Here is a 16,603-nt window from a genome sequence, read left to right as displayed (position 1 = left end):
CTATAATAACTAGTATCAAGTGTCTTTGAGTAAATAGAACTTTAATGATCTTGAGGACTTAATGACCCCAATTATATAGTTGCCAACCCCAGAAATAGTAATGTCTTAATTATAGGAATTTTCAGATCTTGCCACTGAACACGTCTGTCATAATGCTAAGAGATAGTTTGATGTGACAGATCACTGAAGTTCCACAATATGCTACAATACGAGTCTCTGCAATTTATTTTTCCTTTTTCCCCCTATCTCAAGCTCCTATTTTGGCAGGCTATCTTGGTGATGTGCTCTTTCCTTTCTGAAGTAATGGAGAGGATCTTGGGATTGCTGCTTGTTCTAAGCTATTGCACCTTCACGTCAGGAATTTAAAGGAGGGCAATTTCCATTGTATTTGTTTTAAATTCACTTAGGATTAGCTGGTATTTGTAGCTTTTGCTTGGCCAAAGAAATGTGGCTTTATTTGTGTGTTCTGGGGTCAGCTGCTTCTACTAGACAGCTAACCACGATAAGCCAGTCACATGCCTTATGTGAAGTGTGGCCTTCTGTTGAATTATAGCTATAAAATGCAAAAAGGATTCTAAAATCATCAGCATGTGATTCAATACAATTTATACTTTGTTTAAATAACTTTTTTGGTGATCTTAAGGAATCACTGTATAGAGAGCAGGATAAACATATAAATACAGTAGTATTAATACTAAGTAATAAGGTGTAAACTAAGGAATTGCCTGTGCCAAAAGTGTGTCTCCAAATGAATGAGCATGACAAAAGATAGAGATCCATGGGAGAGAAATTGGCCTCCTTTACGCCTCCCGTTAGCGCTTCCAGGAGGCTATAACAGGACGCAAAGGGCTTACTGACCAGGTGCAGCGAAATTACCGATGTCTGTGACCTTCCATGGTGCTATCACCTCGATTTCCTGCACCATGGAGATTGTGATGTCATCCAGTGGGCAGTGCCCTGTTATCCGCCCCGGATGTAAAATTTGTTTCCGTCGCCTGCAGCGTCACTAGGCGTCAACAACGGCATCTGCAGGAGGCATTGTGACCTTAGCCGGCCGCTTGGGGAGCGCTAATTAAAGGCAGTGGTGGTTATGTCGGCCAAAATGTATTTATGTCCCCTGTGTGCTGTTTTTAAAAAGGGAAAGAGCTTGTAAAACCAACAGCGTTACATGGAACATTGTGCAGCACTCTGCCTCCATCGCCCCTCTCGCTCCCTTTAGCATTCTAAGGGACGTGCTAGCGCTTGATTTAGCGCTCCACTTCCCTCTTGGTGCGCTAAGCCATAAGCTCCCATCGGAATCAATTGTGTAGTGCCTGGCGATACTTTTGCGCTTCAATTTCTAGCCCCATGTGTTTTAGAATATAGTCTCAAGGTAGTGTAATATAAATCTACAGCTGCTAAAGGAACTATATCCTGATTACCTCCAGAGTAACAGACCGTATAATAACCAGACAACATGTGCAAGGTTTATAAAATCCTGTAATTACCCTAGCATGGGCCAGCCAGGTTAGATTTCGTGCCAGCTGATCATCATCTCTGAGGCAATGGAAGTATAGGGCTCATGGATCCAACTCTCTCTCTCCAACCTTCTGGTTCTCCACGATGTCTGCAGCACTGGCCATTATGGGGTCATGTGCATGATTCCAGGAATTTGCCCCAATTTTAAACCGTGCATAAACTATCCTGTCTTACTAAGCCATTAAATAGCCTATCTGGGATGATGCTTTTACATTTTATAGCACAGTATTTAGATTTTCTGTTTAATTGAGGGCTTATAGTACAAGACATCAATGCTGAAGAAGTTTAAAAAAAATTAAATAAATCTAGTAATGATTAAGTGAAGCCACACACTGATTTTAAAGGCTTGTAGATTTTAAGAGAAAGACAGAGGGACTTTGGAAGTTCCACAGTTTTGATGTACTGGGAAAGAATGAGAAGGAAAGATGATTCTCTATTTCAGCAAAGTAGGGATTTTACTCCGTAGGTGTGTAGGAAGATGGGGGAGAGCATTTATGATGTTTGTTGCTTAGAAGTGACAAGGGAAAAATGTTTGGAGGACCAAGTGCCTCGATAGTACAGATAAAATATATACAAGAAAATTTGGGCTGCAGTGGTAGGAAGAGTTTTGTTCCTTACAGTTTCCCCACATGGTGAGTTCCCAAATTCAACCGGGATATCTATCGAGGCATAGAGTGAAGACTAAGACATCACACTGACAACCCTGCATAGTGTAATTATTTTATAACATCCAGAATATTGCTAGACCTAGTAATGTGAACAGCAAATATTTTTATTGTCTTCAAAAAAGAAGCTAGAACTAATTCATGAAACTTATAGACCGGTTAGTTTCATGTGAGTGGTAGGAAAGATACTAGAATTTTTGCTAAAGGTGAGGTAACACAACAATAGTCGGAGAATATACTAAATAGCAAGAATTTCTAAACCGGTTGTGTTTAATCAACTTTGGTACTTCTTCAAAGAATTCTAATAGAGTAGACATGGGAAATGCAGTGGATGTGGTATTATGAACTTTCAGAAGGCCTTCATTCAGTAAACCACTCGTGATAAAAGCCAGAGTGTGAGGAGTCAGTGGTCAGGTAACAGAATGGATTGAAAGAGCTACAAAACAGAAACCTGAGGGCAGGAGTGAGGGAGGTTTCTCAGACTGGCAGAAAGTGGGAAGTGGTGTTGCGCAGGGCTCCGTGTTGGGAAAACATTATTCATCATCGTATACGTAAATCATTTGGATTCAGAAATTGGAGGTTTAGGACCCAAATTTCCCCATGAGTTGCACCGTTTTTTTTTGGTGTAACTTGATTTTTCTGGTGTATCTTTTTAGTTGCAAATATGGCCATTTAATTTGCACCAGTGTAAGTTAGTTAGGTTTTTTGTTAGATGAGTTTTTTTTTTCAAAAGGGGGCGTTCCCAGCCATTTATGTCAATTTGGCCAGCAAAAAGTTGTACTAAACTAATTTAGGGCAGCGTACGTGTCCACTTTTGTCCGCACAGGAAGACCTTACTTGCAGTTAAGGAATTGGCGCAAGTAACTACATTTAAAGCATCACCAAGCACCAAACAAAGCACAAAAAGTAATAAGCAATCCATAAATTTTTAAAAAATAGCCGGAACCCTGCACCTAAAACACCAAAATCAATCAGTAAATAACAAATATAAATTAGAACTCCTACCTTGGGGAATGCAGCGGGCTGCCGATGAGAGAGCCCATTCGGCCAGGGCTAGGGACAGCGTGCTTTGGCCCCTCCCACATAGCTTGCAGCATGAGTTTGCCGAAACGGCCTGCCAGGAGCTTACTGCACTGCCTAAACCATTCTTGAAATAAGTACCAGATATGCCAGATCAGTCCTGATTGTATAGGTAGTGACCTCCTAGACGTGATGGGCTAAGGCAGTTGAAGTTGGATGGGGAATGCAGAGGATGCCAGAGTACAGGAAGATGCACAGAATGCTAGAGACAAGGCAGGGGAAGCGAGGCTAGAGAAAATTGTGGAGAGGGTACAAGGATGGGTTATGGATCAATTTTATAGATGAAGATGAAGGATTTAAAATTCAATGAGTTTGGAGACAGAGAACCAGGACAGAAGCGAGGAGCAAATGGGACTTGGCGCAAGTCAAGATATGTGCAATAGAGTTTGGGACAATTTGGAGTTTAGGGATATGATAAGTTGAAAGGACAGCAAGGAATGCAATTGAGAAATTAAGTCTAGGAGTAATAAAGGCATGGAGAAAGGGTTTGATGGCAATGGTACTGAAAGTACACACAGATGCAGAAAAAGATGAAACGGGGAGGAAGAGGAAAGGCTGGTCTCGGCGGCATTTTTATAAAGTAGAACTCAAACTGGTTTGTTGGCCTCCATAAAATGGGACTGCACATGGTCTTCATAGGCAGCTTGTCTGTTCTCTGGAAAGGTCCTTTGGCACACTGGACGCTCGTAAACAAAGTGCTTCACAACGTGCTGCTCGAAATCAAAGTCCTCCAGGTTGAGCGGGAAGATGACCTCACACACTGGGCACTTTTGGCTATCAATACTCTCTTCTTTGGTGTCCTGTGAATTCTCCTTGCCATCCTGGCTCTGCACCAAGTCAATGCTCGCGCCGGTCTACGATCCTTCGATATCGGAGTGTGCGGCAGGCCCAGGATAGGGGTGGTGTGCTTCAGCCCCTCCCACACAGCCTGCAGCGCGCGTTTGCCGAAACGGCCTACCAGGAGCTACTGCACATGTGCGCAGACTCTAGCATGCATGTGCAGAGGTCCTGGCACTGTTTTCAGCGCCGGAACCTCGCTCCGCCCCCTATCTTCTGCGCCACGCCAGCTCCACAGATGGCCCGAGAACCGGCCATGATCGGACGGATTTTTTTTGGCGCTGCTTCTGAGGTAAAATGTCGGCCGGGGGTGGGGGGGGGGTCCACTGAAAAAACCGGAGGGCCAAATTTGGGCCCATAATACTGAAATTTGCAGATGATACCAAATTGGACGGTATAGCAAACAATGTAGAGGACTGCACCAAGATACAGGAGGACATAAACAGGCTTGCAGAGTGGGTGGATAATGGGCAAAAGGAATTCAATATTGCAAAAAGTGAGGTAGTTCATTTTGGTAGGAGCAATAAGGAGGCCAGGTGAGCAGATATCTGGGAATACAGATACATAAATCTCAAAGAAGCAAAGAAGTAGTGGGGTTAATTTCTAGAAGAATAGACTACAAAAGCATGGAGGTAATGCTAAATTTGTATAGAACCTTAGACCACACCTGGAGTATTGTGTGGATTTTGAAGCACTAGGGATAGTGTAGAAAATTATTACAAGGCTGTTAACACTTTACACAGCAAATTAATTTTGGAGTGCAGTCGCTTGATATTTGGGCAAAATTAGCAACCATTCTGTACCAGCAATGTGACAAATGACTAGTTGATCTGTTTTTGGTGATTTTGGCTGAGGAAGGAAACATTGGTCAAAATGCCCTGCTTTTAAACATTTTTTTAGTCGTTCCTGGGATGTGGGCATCGCTGGTAAGGCCAGCATTTGTTGCCATAATCATATTGAATGGTGGTGCAGGCTCAAAGGGCCGAATGGCCTACTCCCGCATCTATTTTCTATCTTTGTTTCTAATTGCCCTTGAGAAGGTGGTGATGAGCCCCCTTTTTGAACCGCTGCAACCTGTGTGGTGAAGGTCCTCCCACAGTGCTGTTACAGGAGGAGTTCCAGGATTGTGACCCAGCAGCAATGAGGGAACGCTGATATATTTCCAAGTCAGGATGGTGTAACTTGGAGGAGAACTTGCAGCTGATGGTGTCCCTTGCAGCTGATGGTGTTCCCATGCACCTGCTGCCCTTGTCCTTCTAGGTGGTAGAGGTTGCGGATTTGGGAGATGCAGCCGAAGAAGCCTTGGCAAGTTTCTCAGTTTATCTTGTAGCTGGTACACACTGCATCCACGGTACGCCGCTGATAGTGAATGTTTAAGATGATGGATAGGGTGGCAATCAAGCGGGCTGCTTTGTCCTGGATGGTGTCGAGCTTCTTGAGTATTGTTGGAGCAACACTCATCCAGACAAGTGGAGAGTATTCCATCATACTCCTGACTTGTGCCTTGTGGATGGTGGAAAGGCTTTGGGGAGTTGGGAGGTGAGACACTTGCCACAGAATACCCAGCCTGTGACCTGCTCTTGTTGCCACAGTATTTGTGGCTAGTCCAGTTAAGTTTCTGGTCAATGGTGACCCCCCAGGATGTTGATGGGGTATTTGGTGATTGTAATGTCGTTGAATGTTGAGGAGCCGTGGTTAGACTCTTGCTTGTTGGAGATAGTCATTGCTTGGCACTTGTGTGGTGCGAATGTTACTTGCCGCTTATCAGCCCGAGCCTGAATGTCGTCCAGGTCTTGCTGCATGCGGGCATGGGCTGTTCCATTGTCTGAGGAGTTGCGAATGGCACTGAACACTGCAGTCATCAGCAAATATCCCCACTTCTGACCTTATGATGGAGGGAAGACCATTGTTGAAACAGCTGAAGTTGGTTGGACCTAGGACACTGCCCTGAGGAACTCCTGCAGCTATGTCCTAGGGCTGTGATGATTGACCTCCAACTACCACAACCATCATCTTTTGTACTAGGTATGACTCCATGCAGTGTAGAATTTTCCCCTGATTCCCATTGACTTCAGTTTTACTAGGGCCGTCTTGATGTCAACGGCAGTCACTCTCTCCTCACCTGGAATTCAGCTCTTTTGTCCATGTTTGTACCAAAGCTGTAATGAGGTCTGGAGCCAAGTGGTCCTGGCGGAACCCAAACTGGGCATCGGTGAGCAGGTTATTGGTGAGTAAGTGCTGCTTGATAGCACTGTTGATGACATCTTCCATCTCTTTGCTGATGATTGAGAGTAGACTGATGGGGTGGTAACTGGCCGGATTGGATTTGTCCTGCTTTTTGTGGACAGGATATATCCACATTGCCTGATCGATGCCAGTGTTGTATTGAAACTGGAACAGCTTCAAATAATGGATCTTTAAAAGTTCGTTCAAACCTTGATTTAACATCTTGCCTTAAGGATCTGGCGATGCAGCATTCCTTCAGTTATGTACTAGATTATCAGCCTAGATTATATGCTCAAGTGATGGTAAAGGATTGAAACTTACAATCTTCTGATGCTGATTGGGCATAGTGCAGAAGTGCGACCAACTGTCCCAGGTTTCTTTCTATGTATGTGCCTGATATCTGCAAGATGCAACAATGCAGCAGCGAAGGGAAAAATACTTGAAGATAAATTGCTTTGACTAATTAATTGAGTAAATGCACTACCCAGTGTTGAGCTATACAAAATGGTTAAGTGTCCATCTGAGAGTTAGTTCTAATAAAAAATCAATGAAGCAATTGGCTCATCGGCTGCAGATTTCAGGGCGAGAGAAAAAATAAAAGCCAAGCTTCCTGCTCATTACCGCTATCAGTGCAAGTGTAGATAATCAGGTGAGTATTGTATCAAGCTCGGCTGTCATGTTCTCTTCTCTTTCACCCCCACCACTTCACCTTGTGGGTATGGGATTGATTCTCTTTCTCTCCTTTACGTCATGGGTGTGCTTTAAATCCACTGCGACCTTGCCCAAGGGTGAACTATTTAATGCCCTGACCCCAGTGGTAGGTTGAATCATCATAATCATCATCATCTTCATCATCCATCATTTGGCGATGAGACTCAAGGTGCTCAGCGCCCTCCCGGATGCACTTCCTCCACTTGGGACAGTCTTTGGCCAGGGACTCCCAGGTGTCAGTGGGGATGTTGCACTTTACAAGGACACCCTCAAAGCCTCTCTGATGATGTTTTTTCTGCCCATCTTTGGCTCATTTGCAGTGAAGGAGTTCCAAGTAGAGCGCTTGCTTTGGGAGTCTCGTGTCTGGAATGAGGCCAATGTGGCCTGCCCAGAGGAGCTGATCAAGTGTGGTCAGTGCTTCAATGCTGGGGATGTTGGCCTGGTCGAGGACGCTAATGTTGGTGCGTCTGTCCTCCCAGGTTGAGGCCTTAAAACAAGTGGTGGCCCCAACCTGCGTGAGAACATCAGCGGCAGATCGGGGCCTTGAAAGGAACCTACTACTCCAGGGAGCAGCACGAGCTGGTGCAGGAGAGCAACGGCAGTGAAGAGGGTGACTGGATTGGATGTCGCCATAATCCAGGTCGGTGATTGGAGCGTGGGCAGGTACAGTAGGAGTGGCAAGGTCGGGGCGGAGGAGCGACACGAGATCGTGGAGCGATGTGATCGGGGCCCAGGAGAGATGTGGGCCCTGGGGCAGCACGGGCCAGCACACACTGCGATAAGTGTGCGCACTAGGTCTGTGCAGCTGGACTTGGCTAGCCCTTGTCACTGGACCAAGACTAAGCTCTGTCAAGCCCGTGTGGTGGCTGGTGTGCAACGGCCATCACACGTTTTTTTAAATAAAATCCATGCACAGGCATCTTCCATCCTTCAATATGCAGTTTGGGACCTGAAATATTAGGTCCTTAATTGAAACACCTGTGAACTCATCCTTTTTTGGTGTGGAAGCAAGTTATCCTCGATTCGAGGGACCACCTGAGAAGGAGGGGGAACCAACTTGATCTGGTTCATCCTCTTAAGTATTTTTCTTTTCCTCCTGCACTATGCCCCGTTAGTGGCTGTGGGACTAGACAGGTGACCTACCCCAGATCTCTGCCAACTTCGGTCTGTGATTGGGAGGGGTGTATGTGCTTTCCTTCCCTGCCTGTGCCTGATCTCTGCTAGATGCAACCGAGCAGTAACCTGATGCACAGCTGAGATGGGAAACACTTGGGGACATGTGTGCAAACCTGTGTGCGATTATATAATAGCGCTTCATGTTAGTACCTTAGTGCCACCATCAGATTACCTTATTCAGATAAGGAGCACCAGATTACATTTGCATGTCTTGGGAGTAATTGAGCAGAACATTTGTACCATTTTTATCAAAGAGTTTGTAACCTGATGTCTAGGAAGAAAAGAACTATGAAGTCGCACACACATTTTCCTAGCTAATTGTGAACTGTCCAGTATGTTCCTGTAGTTCATTGTGTTCAAATGATATATCCTAGGATGCTGAGGGAATTGATGGCGGAAATCGCGGATGTACTGGCCATAATAATCCAATTCTCCAGATAGGGGGTGATGTTGCCAGAGAACTGGAATTGCAAATTTTACACCATTGTATAAAAAAGGGTGAAAACATAAACCCAGCAATTACAGGCCAGTGAGTTTAATCTTGGTAGTGGGGAAGATTGTTGCACAAATCATCACAAATGGGTATGATTTGGTGGCCATTACAGAAACGTGGTTGCAGGGTGGCCAAGACTGGGAATTAAACATACAGGGGTATCTGACGATTCGGAAAGATAGACAAGAAGGGAAAGGAGGTGGGGTAGCTCTGTTAATAAAGGATGATATCAGGGCAGTTGTGAGAGACGATATTGGTTCTAATGAACAAAATGTTGAATCATTGTGGGTGGAGATTAGAGATAGTAAGAGGAAAAAGTCACTGGTAGGTGTAGTTTATAGGCCCCCAAATAATAACTTCACGGTGGGGAGGGCAATAATCAAGGGAATAATGGAGGCATGTGAAAAAGGAACGGCAGTAATCATGGGGGATTTTAACCTACATGTCGCTTGGTCAAATCAAAGCGCACGGGGTAGCCTGAAGGAGGAATTCAGAGAATGCATGTGGGATTGTTTCTTAGACCAGTATGTTACAGAAACTACAAGGGAGCAAGCTATCTTAGATTTGGTCCTGTGTAATGAGACAGGAATAATAAACGATCTCGTAAAAGATCCTCTCGGAATGAGTGATCACAGTATGGTTGAATTTGTAATACAGATTGAGGGTGAGGAAGTAGTGTCTCAAATGAGCATACAATGCTTAAACAAAGGGGACTACAGTGGGATGAGGGCAGAGTTGGCTAAGGTAGACTGGAAGCAGACTAAACGGTGGCACAATTGAGGAACAGTGGAGGACTTTTAAGGAGCTCTTTCATAGCGCTCAACAAAAATATATTCCAGTGAAAAAGGGCAGTAAGAGAAGGGATAACCAGCCGTGGATAACCAAGGAAATAAAGGAGAGGATCAAATTAAAAACCAATGCATATAAGGTGGCCAAGGTTAATGGGAAAATAGAGAGAGAAAATTTTAAACAACAGCAAAGAATGACTAAGAAAGCAATAAAGAAAGGAAAGACAGATTACGAAGGTAAACTTGCGCAAAACATAAAAACGGATAATAAAAGCTTTTACAGATATATAAAACGGAAAAGAGTGACTAAAGTTAATGTTGGTCCCTTAGAAGATGAAGGGGGATTTAATAATGGGAAATGTGGAAATGGCTGAGACCTTAAACAATTATTTTGCTTCGGTCTTCACAGTGGAAGACATAAAAACCATGCCAAAAATTGCTGGTCACAGGAATGTGGGAAGGGAGGACCTTGAGACAATCACTATCACTAGGGGGGGGGCGGGGGGGAGTGCTGGACAGGCTAATGGGACTGAAGGTAGACAAGACCCCTGGTCCTGATGAAATGCATCCCAGGGTATTAAAAGAGATGGCGGAAGTTATAGCAGATGCATTCGTTATAATCTACCAAAATTCTCTGGTCTCTGGGGACGTACCAGCGGATTGAAAGCAGCTAATGTAACGCCTCTGTTTAAAAAAAAAAAAAAAAGGGGCCATACAAAAGGCAGTTAACTATAGGCCAGTTAGTTTAACATCTGTAGTGGGGAAAATGCTTGAAACTATCATTAAGGAAGAAATAGCGGGACATCTGGATAGGAATAGTGCAATCAAGCAGACGCAGCATGGATTCATGAAGGGGAAATCATGTTTAACTAATTTACTGGAATTCTTTGAGGATATAACGAGCATGGTGGATAGTGGTGTACCGATGGATGTAGTGTATTTAGATTTTCAAAAGACATTCGATAAGGTGCCACACAAAAGGTTACTGCAGAAGATAAAGGTACGCGGAGTCAGAGGAAATGTATTAGCATGGATAGAGAATTGGCTGGCGAACAGAAAGCAGAGAGTCGGGATAAATGGGTCCTTTTCGAGTTGGAAATCGGTGGTTAGTGGTGTGCCACAGGGATCGGTGCTGGGACCACAACTGTTTACAATATACATAGATGACCTGGAAGAGGGGACAGAGTGTAGTGTAACAAAATTTGCAGATGACACAAAGATTAGTGGGAAAGCGGCTTGTGTAGAGGACACAGAAAGGCTGCAGAGAGATTTAGATAGGTTAAGTGAATGGGCTAAGGTTTGGCAGATGGAATACAATGTCAGAAAGTGTGAGGTCATCCACCTTGGAAAAAAAAACTGTAAAAGGGAATATTATTTGAATGGGGAGAAATTACAACATGCTGTGGTGCAGAGGGACCTGGGAGTCCTTGTGCATGAAACTCTTTTTGGTAAAGTTTTTTGAATTAATAGTACAATTTCCCTGACCGGGAATCGAACCCGGGCCACGGCGGTGAGAGCGCCAAATCCTAACCACTAGACCATCAGGGAACCCTAAAAGACAGCACTTCCGACAGTGCAGTACTCCCACAGTAGTGCACATCTAGATTTTTGTGCTCAATCGCTAGAGCAGGACTTGAACCCCTAACCTTCTGACTCAGAGGCAAGGGTGTTACCCACTGAGCCACATCCCAAAAAGTTAGTTTGCAGGTGCAGCAGGTAATCAGGAATGAAATGTTGGCCTTCATTGCGAGAGGGATGGAGTACAAAAGCAGGGAGGTCCTTCTGCAACTGTATAGGGTATTGGTGAGGCTGCACCTGGAGTACTGCGTGCAGTTTTGGTCACCTTACTTAAGGAAGGATATACTAGCTTTGGAGGGGGTACAGAGACGATTCACGAGGCTGATTCCGGAGATGAGGGGGTTACCTTATGATGATAGATTGAGTAGACTGGGTCTTTACTCGTTGGAGTTCAGAAGGATGAGGGGTGATCTTATAGAAACATTTAAAATAATGAAAGGGATAGACAAGATAGAGGCAGAGAGGTTGTTTCCACTAGTCGGGGAGACTAGAACTAGGGGGCACATCCTCAAAATACAGGGGAGCCAATTTAAAACCGAGTTGAGAAGGAATTTCTTCTCCCAGAGGGTTGTGAATCTGTGGAATTCTCTGCCCAAGGAAGCAGTTGAGGCTAGCTCATTGAATGTATTCAAGTCACAGATAGATAGATTTTTAACCAATAAGGGAATTAAGGGGAGCGGGCGGGTAAGTGGAGCTGAGTCCACGGCCAGATCAGCCATGATCTTGTTAAATGGCGGAGCAGGCTCGAGGGGCTAGATGGCCTACTCCTGTTCCTAATTCTTATGTTCTTTTAGATACGGTGATCAAGGATAAAATTAAGTCACTTGGATAGGTGTGGATTAATTAAGGAAAGCCAGCACAGATTTGTTAAAAAGTAAATTGTGTTTAACCAACTTGATTGAATTTTTTGATGAGATAACGAGAGGGTTGATAAGGGTAATGTGGTTGACGTTGTGTACATGGATTTCCAAAAGGCGTTTGACAATAGGTGTGCCACAAAGTTGAAACCCATGGAATAAAATGGACAGTGGCAGCATGGATACAAAATTGGCTGGATGACAGGAAACAGAGAATAGTGGTGAACGGTTGTTTTACGCACTGGAGGAAGGTATACATTGGTGTTCCCCAGGTGTTGGTTCTAGGACCACTGCTTTTCTTGATATATATTAATGACTTGGACTTTGGTGTACAGGGCACAATTTCAAAATTTGCAGGTGACACAAAACTTGGAAGCACAGAGAACAGTGAGGATAGTGATAGACTTCAAGAAGACATAGACAGGCTGGTGAAATGGGCGGACACGTGGCAGATGAAATTTAACGCAGAAAAGTGTGAAGTGATACATTTTGGTAGAAAGAATGAGGAGAGGAAATATGAATTAAATGGTACAATCCTAAATGGTGTACACGAACAGAGAGAGACCTTGGGGGTATATGTGCACAAATCATTGAAGGTGGCAGGGCAGGTTGAGAAAGCAGTTAAAAAGGCTTATGTCATCTTGGGCTTCATAAATAGAGGCATAGAGTACAAAAGTGGAAATTATGATGAACCTGTATAAAACATTGTTTCGGCCCCAACTGAAGTGCTGTGCCCAATTCTGGGTACCATACTTTAGGAAAAATGTGTAGGCCTTTGAGAAGGAGCAGAAAAGATTTACAAGAATGATTCCAGGAGTGATAGACGTTGATCGACTGGAGAAGCTGGGGTTCTCCTTGGAGCAGAGAAGATTGAGGGGCGATTTGATGGAGGTTTTCAAAATCATGAGGGGTCTGGACAGAGTAGAGAGAAACTGTTCCCATTGGCAGAAGGTTCGAAAACCAGAGGACACAGATTTAAGGTGATTGGCAAAAGAAAAAAAAGTTTTGATGCAGCGAGTGGTTGGGTTCTGGAATGCACTGCCTGAAAGGGTGGTGGAGACAGACTCAATCTTCTCTTTCAAAGGGAGTTTTATAAGTATCTGAAGGAAAAAAAATTGCAGGGCTATAGGGAAAGGGCGGGTGAGTGGGACTAGCTGAGAATCGGGACGAGCTGTATGGCTGCTTTGATTCTATGATACAGTACTTTGGAGCACTGTGGGTGTTACATAAGCAAATATAGCAGCCATTCTACACCAGCAACATTCCATAAATAGCAGAAATGAATAACCATTTTTTTTTCGTGATAAAATCATAGAATTATACAGCACTCAAGGAGACCATTTCGGCCCATCATGTCTGTGCCATCTCTTTGAAAGCGCTATCCAATTAGTCCCACTCTTTCCCCATAGTCCTGCCAGTTTTTCCTTTTCAAGTATTTTTTAATTCGCTTTTGAAAGTTACCATTGAATCTGTTTCTATCACCTTTCAGGCAATGCTTTCTAGATCATAACAATTTGCTGCATTAAAAAAAAATGCTCATCTCTCCCCTGATTCTTAAATCTGATTACTGACCGTATTGCCAGTGGAAGCAGTTTATCCTTTATTTCTTTTCTTTTTATTTACTCTATCAAAATCCTTCATAGTATTTAACACCTATATAATCTTTCTTCAAACTTCTCTGCTCTAAGGAGAATAATCCCAGCTTCTCTAGTCTCTCCACATAACTGTAGTCCCTTATCCATGATACCATTCTAGTAAATCTCCTCTACACTCTCTTCCAAGGCCTTGACGTCCTTCCTAAAGTGTGGTGTCCAAATGGACACAGTGCTCCAATGAAGGCCTAGCCAGCGATTTATAAAGGTGGAGCATAACTTCCTTGCTTTTGTACTCTCCCTCTATTTATAAAGCCAAAGATCCTGTGTTTTTTTTAAAACAGCTTGATCAACTTGTCTTGCCACCTTCAAAGATTTATGTATGTGAATCCTTGGGTCTCTCTGTTCCTGGTTCCCCCTTTAAAATTGTACCATTTAGTTTATATTGCCTTTCATTCTTTTTCAAATGCATTGCATCACACTTCTCTGCCTTAAATTTCATCTGCCATGTGTCTGCCCATTTCACCAGTCTCTGTCCTCCTCACTGTTTACTGTATTTCCAAGTTTTGTCATCTACAAACTTTGAAATTTTGCCTCCTATACTCAATTGATATTGGTTGGATGGTTGTAGACCAAGAAGGCTGGTTTTATTTTGAATTTGGAGACATTGTGATTTGAGGGGAACCTTTCATGGAGAAACATGTAAAGTAGTTTATTCAGATCAGCTACATTATAACCAGTAGCTTCTACTGAGCTATCTAATACCATATTCCAATTTGGCCAGATTTCCCACTTGCCTGAAATACATTCTGGCTGGTAATGCACTGTTTGCACACATCTAGAAAAGTTACATTCTCTTGTGTTTGGAGGATGCCTGTACCCTGCTAAACTCTTCTTTCCCTCCAAATATTTGCCGAACAAAAGCAAAGCTGGAGTTGGACTTCGTTGTTTGCATCTTGCTACAACAGTGAGATTGGGAAGTTCGTGACACTGTTGCATGCATTGTCAACTTACTTAATCATTTTATTGGTTGGCAAAGGAACCCAAGGCCAGTAGAATGTCAGTGGGAGTATGGTTTGTGTTTTTTGTTGTGTAGATTTTAAAAATCTCTACCCCACACAATTCCCTGAGCCGGTACATTGATGACTGTATTGGTGCCGTTTCCTGCTCTTGCCCTGAACTAGAAAATTTAATTCACTTTGCATTCAATTTCCACCCTTCCTTCATCTTCACATGGTCCATCTCCGACTATTTCCTTCCCTTCCTCGACTTCTCGGTTTCCATTTCTGGGGATAGGCTTTCAATCAGTATCCACTATATGCCCATTGACTCCCACAGCTACCTGGACTACACTCCGTTCCATTCTCCCAGTTTCTGTTTCCGTCGCATTTGCTCTGACGACGCCACCTTTCACACTAGTGCCTCTGACGTGTCTTCCTTTTTTTTTCTCAACCAAGGATTCCCCTCCGCTGTAGTTAACATGGCCCTCGACCGAGTCCATTCTATTTCCCGCACCTCTGCTCTCACCCTTTCCCCTCCCTCTTAGGACCACAACAAGATTCCCCTTGTCCACACCTTTCACCCCACCAGTCTCCATGTTCAGTGGATCATCCTCCACCATTCCTGCCACCTCCAGCGTGATTCCACCATCAATCACATCTTCCCCTCCCCTTCCCTCAGCATTCTGAAGGGAACACTCCCTTTGTGACACCTTGGTCCATTCCGCAGTCACCCCCAGCACCCCCTCCCCTTCCCATGGCACCTTCCCGTGCAAGCGCAGGAGATGCAACACCTGCCCCTTTACCTCCTCCCTATCCAGGGCCTCAAATACTCCTTCCAGGTGAAACAGCGATTTACTTGTACTACTTTCAATTTAGTATACTGTATTCGCTGCTCACGAGGTGGTCTCTTCTACATTGGGGAGACCAAGGATGGATTGGGTGACCGCTTTGCGGAGCACTTCTGTTCAGTCCGTAAATATGACCGAGCTTCCGGTCGCCTGCCACTTTAAATCTCTGCTCCATTCTCACTCTGATATCCCCGTCCTCTGCCTCCTGCACTGTTCCAATGAAGCTCCGCGCAAGCTCGAGGAACAGCACCTCATCTTTCGTTTAAGCACTTTACAGCCTTCTGGACTCAACATTGAGTTCCAACAATTTCAGAGCATGACCTCTGCAGATCTTTGGCTCTCTTCCCCCCCCCCCCCCCCCCCCAATCTTATGGTTTTTTTCTCTTTGTCTCCAATGGCAGCTGGTCATTATTCTGCCATTCACACCCAATCTGGATTAACCTTTATCTAACTTCTGTCATTACCATTTCAATTCGGCCCATCATCTCCTTTGTCTCTAATCTCTCCTGCCTTTCACTCTATCACAGACCTTCCCTTTTGTTCTTCCCCTCCCCCTCTCAGTGCTTCTTAAGAATGTTCTTTTCGAACATTTGCCAGTTCTGAGAAAGGGTCATCGACCTGAAACGTTAACTTTGTTTTTTCTCTCCACAGATGCTGCCTGACCCGCTGAGATTTCCAGCATTTTCTGTTTTTATTTCAGATTCCAGCCTCTGCAGTGTTTTGCTTTTGGACATTAACATAGAAAATAGGTGCAGGAGTCGGCCATTCGGCCCTTCGAGTCTTCGCTGCCATTCAATATGATCATGGCTGATCATGCAACTTCAGTACCCCACTTCCGCCTTCTCTCCATATCCCCTGATCCCTTTCGCCATAAGGGCCGCATCTAACTCCCTCTTGAATATATCCAATGAACTGGACTCAACAACTTTCTGTGGTAGAGAATTCCACAGGTTCACAATTCTCTGGGTGAAAAAGTTTCTCCTCATCTCTGTCCTATATGGCTTACCCCTTATTCTTAGTCTGTGACCCCTGGTTCTGGACTTCCCCAACATTGGGAACATTCTTCCTGCATCTAACCTGACCAGTCCTGTCAATTTTATGTTTCTATGAGATCCCCTCATTCTGAATTCCAGCGAGTATAGTGATTTGTTCCTGCTCTTTGCTGATGTTGCTGGATATGAGGGAAGGAGAAATTAAAGCAATTTGAGGCTCCACCCTCCCCCTGGCATCTAA

The 16,603-nt window shown here is 44.2% G+C and overlaps 1 protein-coding gene and 1 non-coding gene across 3 annotated transcripts in view; one reads left to right on the top strand and one right to left on the bottom strand.

Annotated features, from left to right (window-relative positions):
* The window catches only part of LOC139265557 (START domain-containing protein 10-like), a 41,541-nt gene that overhangs the window by 3,880 nt on the left and 21,058 nt on the right, over nucleotides 1–16,603 (top strand). The gene's annotated exons all lie outside the window — the stretch shown is intronic.
* trnae-cuc (transfer RNA glutamic acid (anticodon CUC)) lies at nucleotides 10,971–11,042 on the bottom strand. Its single transcript has one exon. It is a non-coding gene; the product is annotated as a tRNA-Glu (tRNA).

The sequence above is a fragment of the Pristiophorus japonicus genome, chromosome 6, assembly GCF_044704955.1.
Source record: "Pristiophorus japonicus isolate sPriJap1 chromosome 6, sPriJap1.hap1, whole genome shotgun sequence".
NCBI classification, from domain to species: domain Eukaryota; kingdom Metazoa; phylum Chordata; class Chondrichthyes; family Pristiophoridae; genus Pristiophorus; species Pristiophorus japonicus.
Note: the sequence above shows the minus strand (reverse complement) of the source record. Positions and strands in the feature narration are given on the sequence as shown.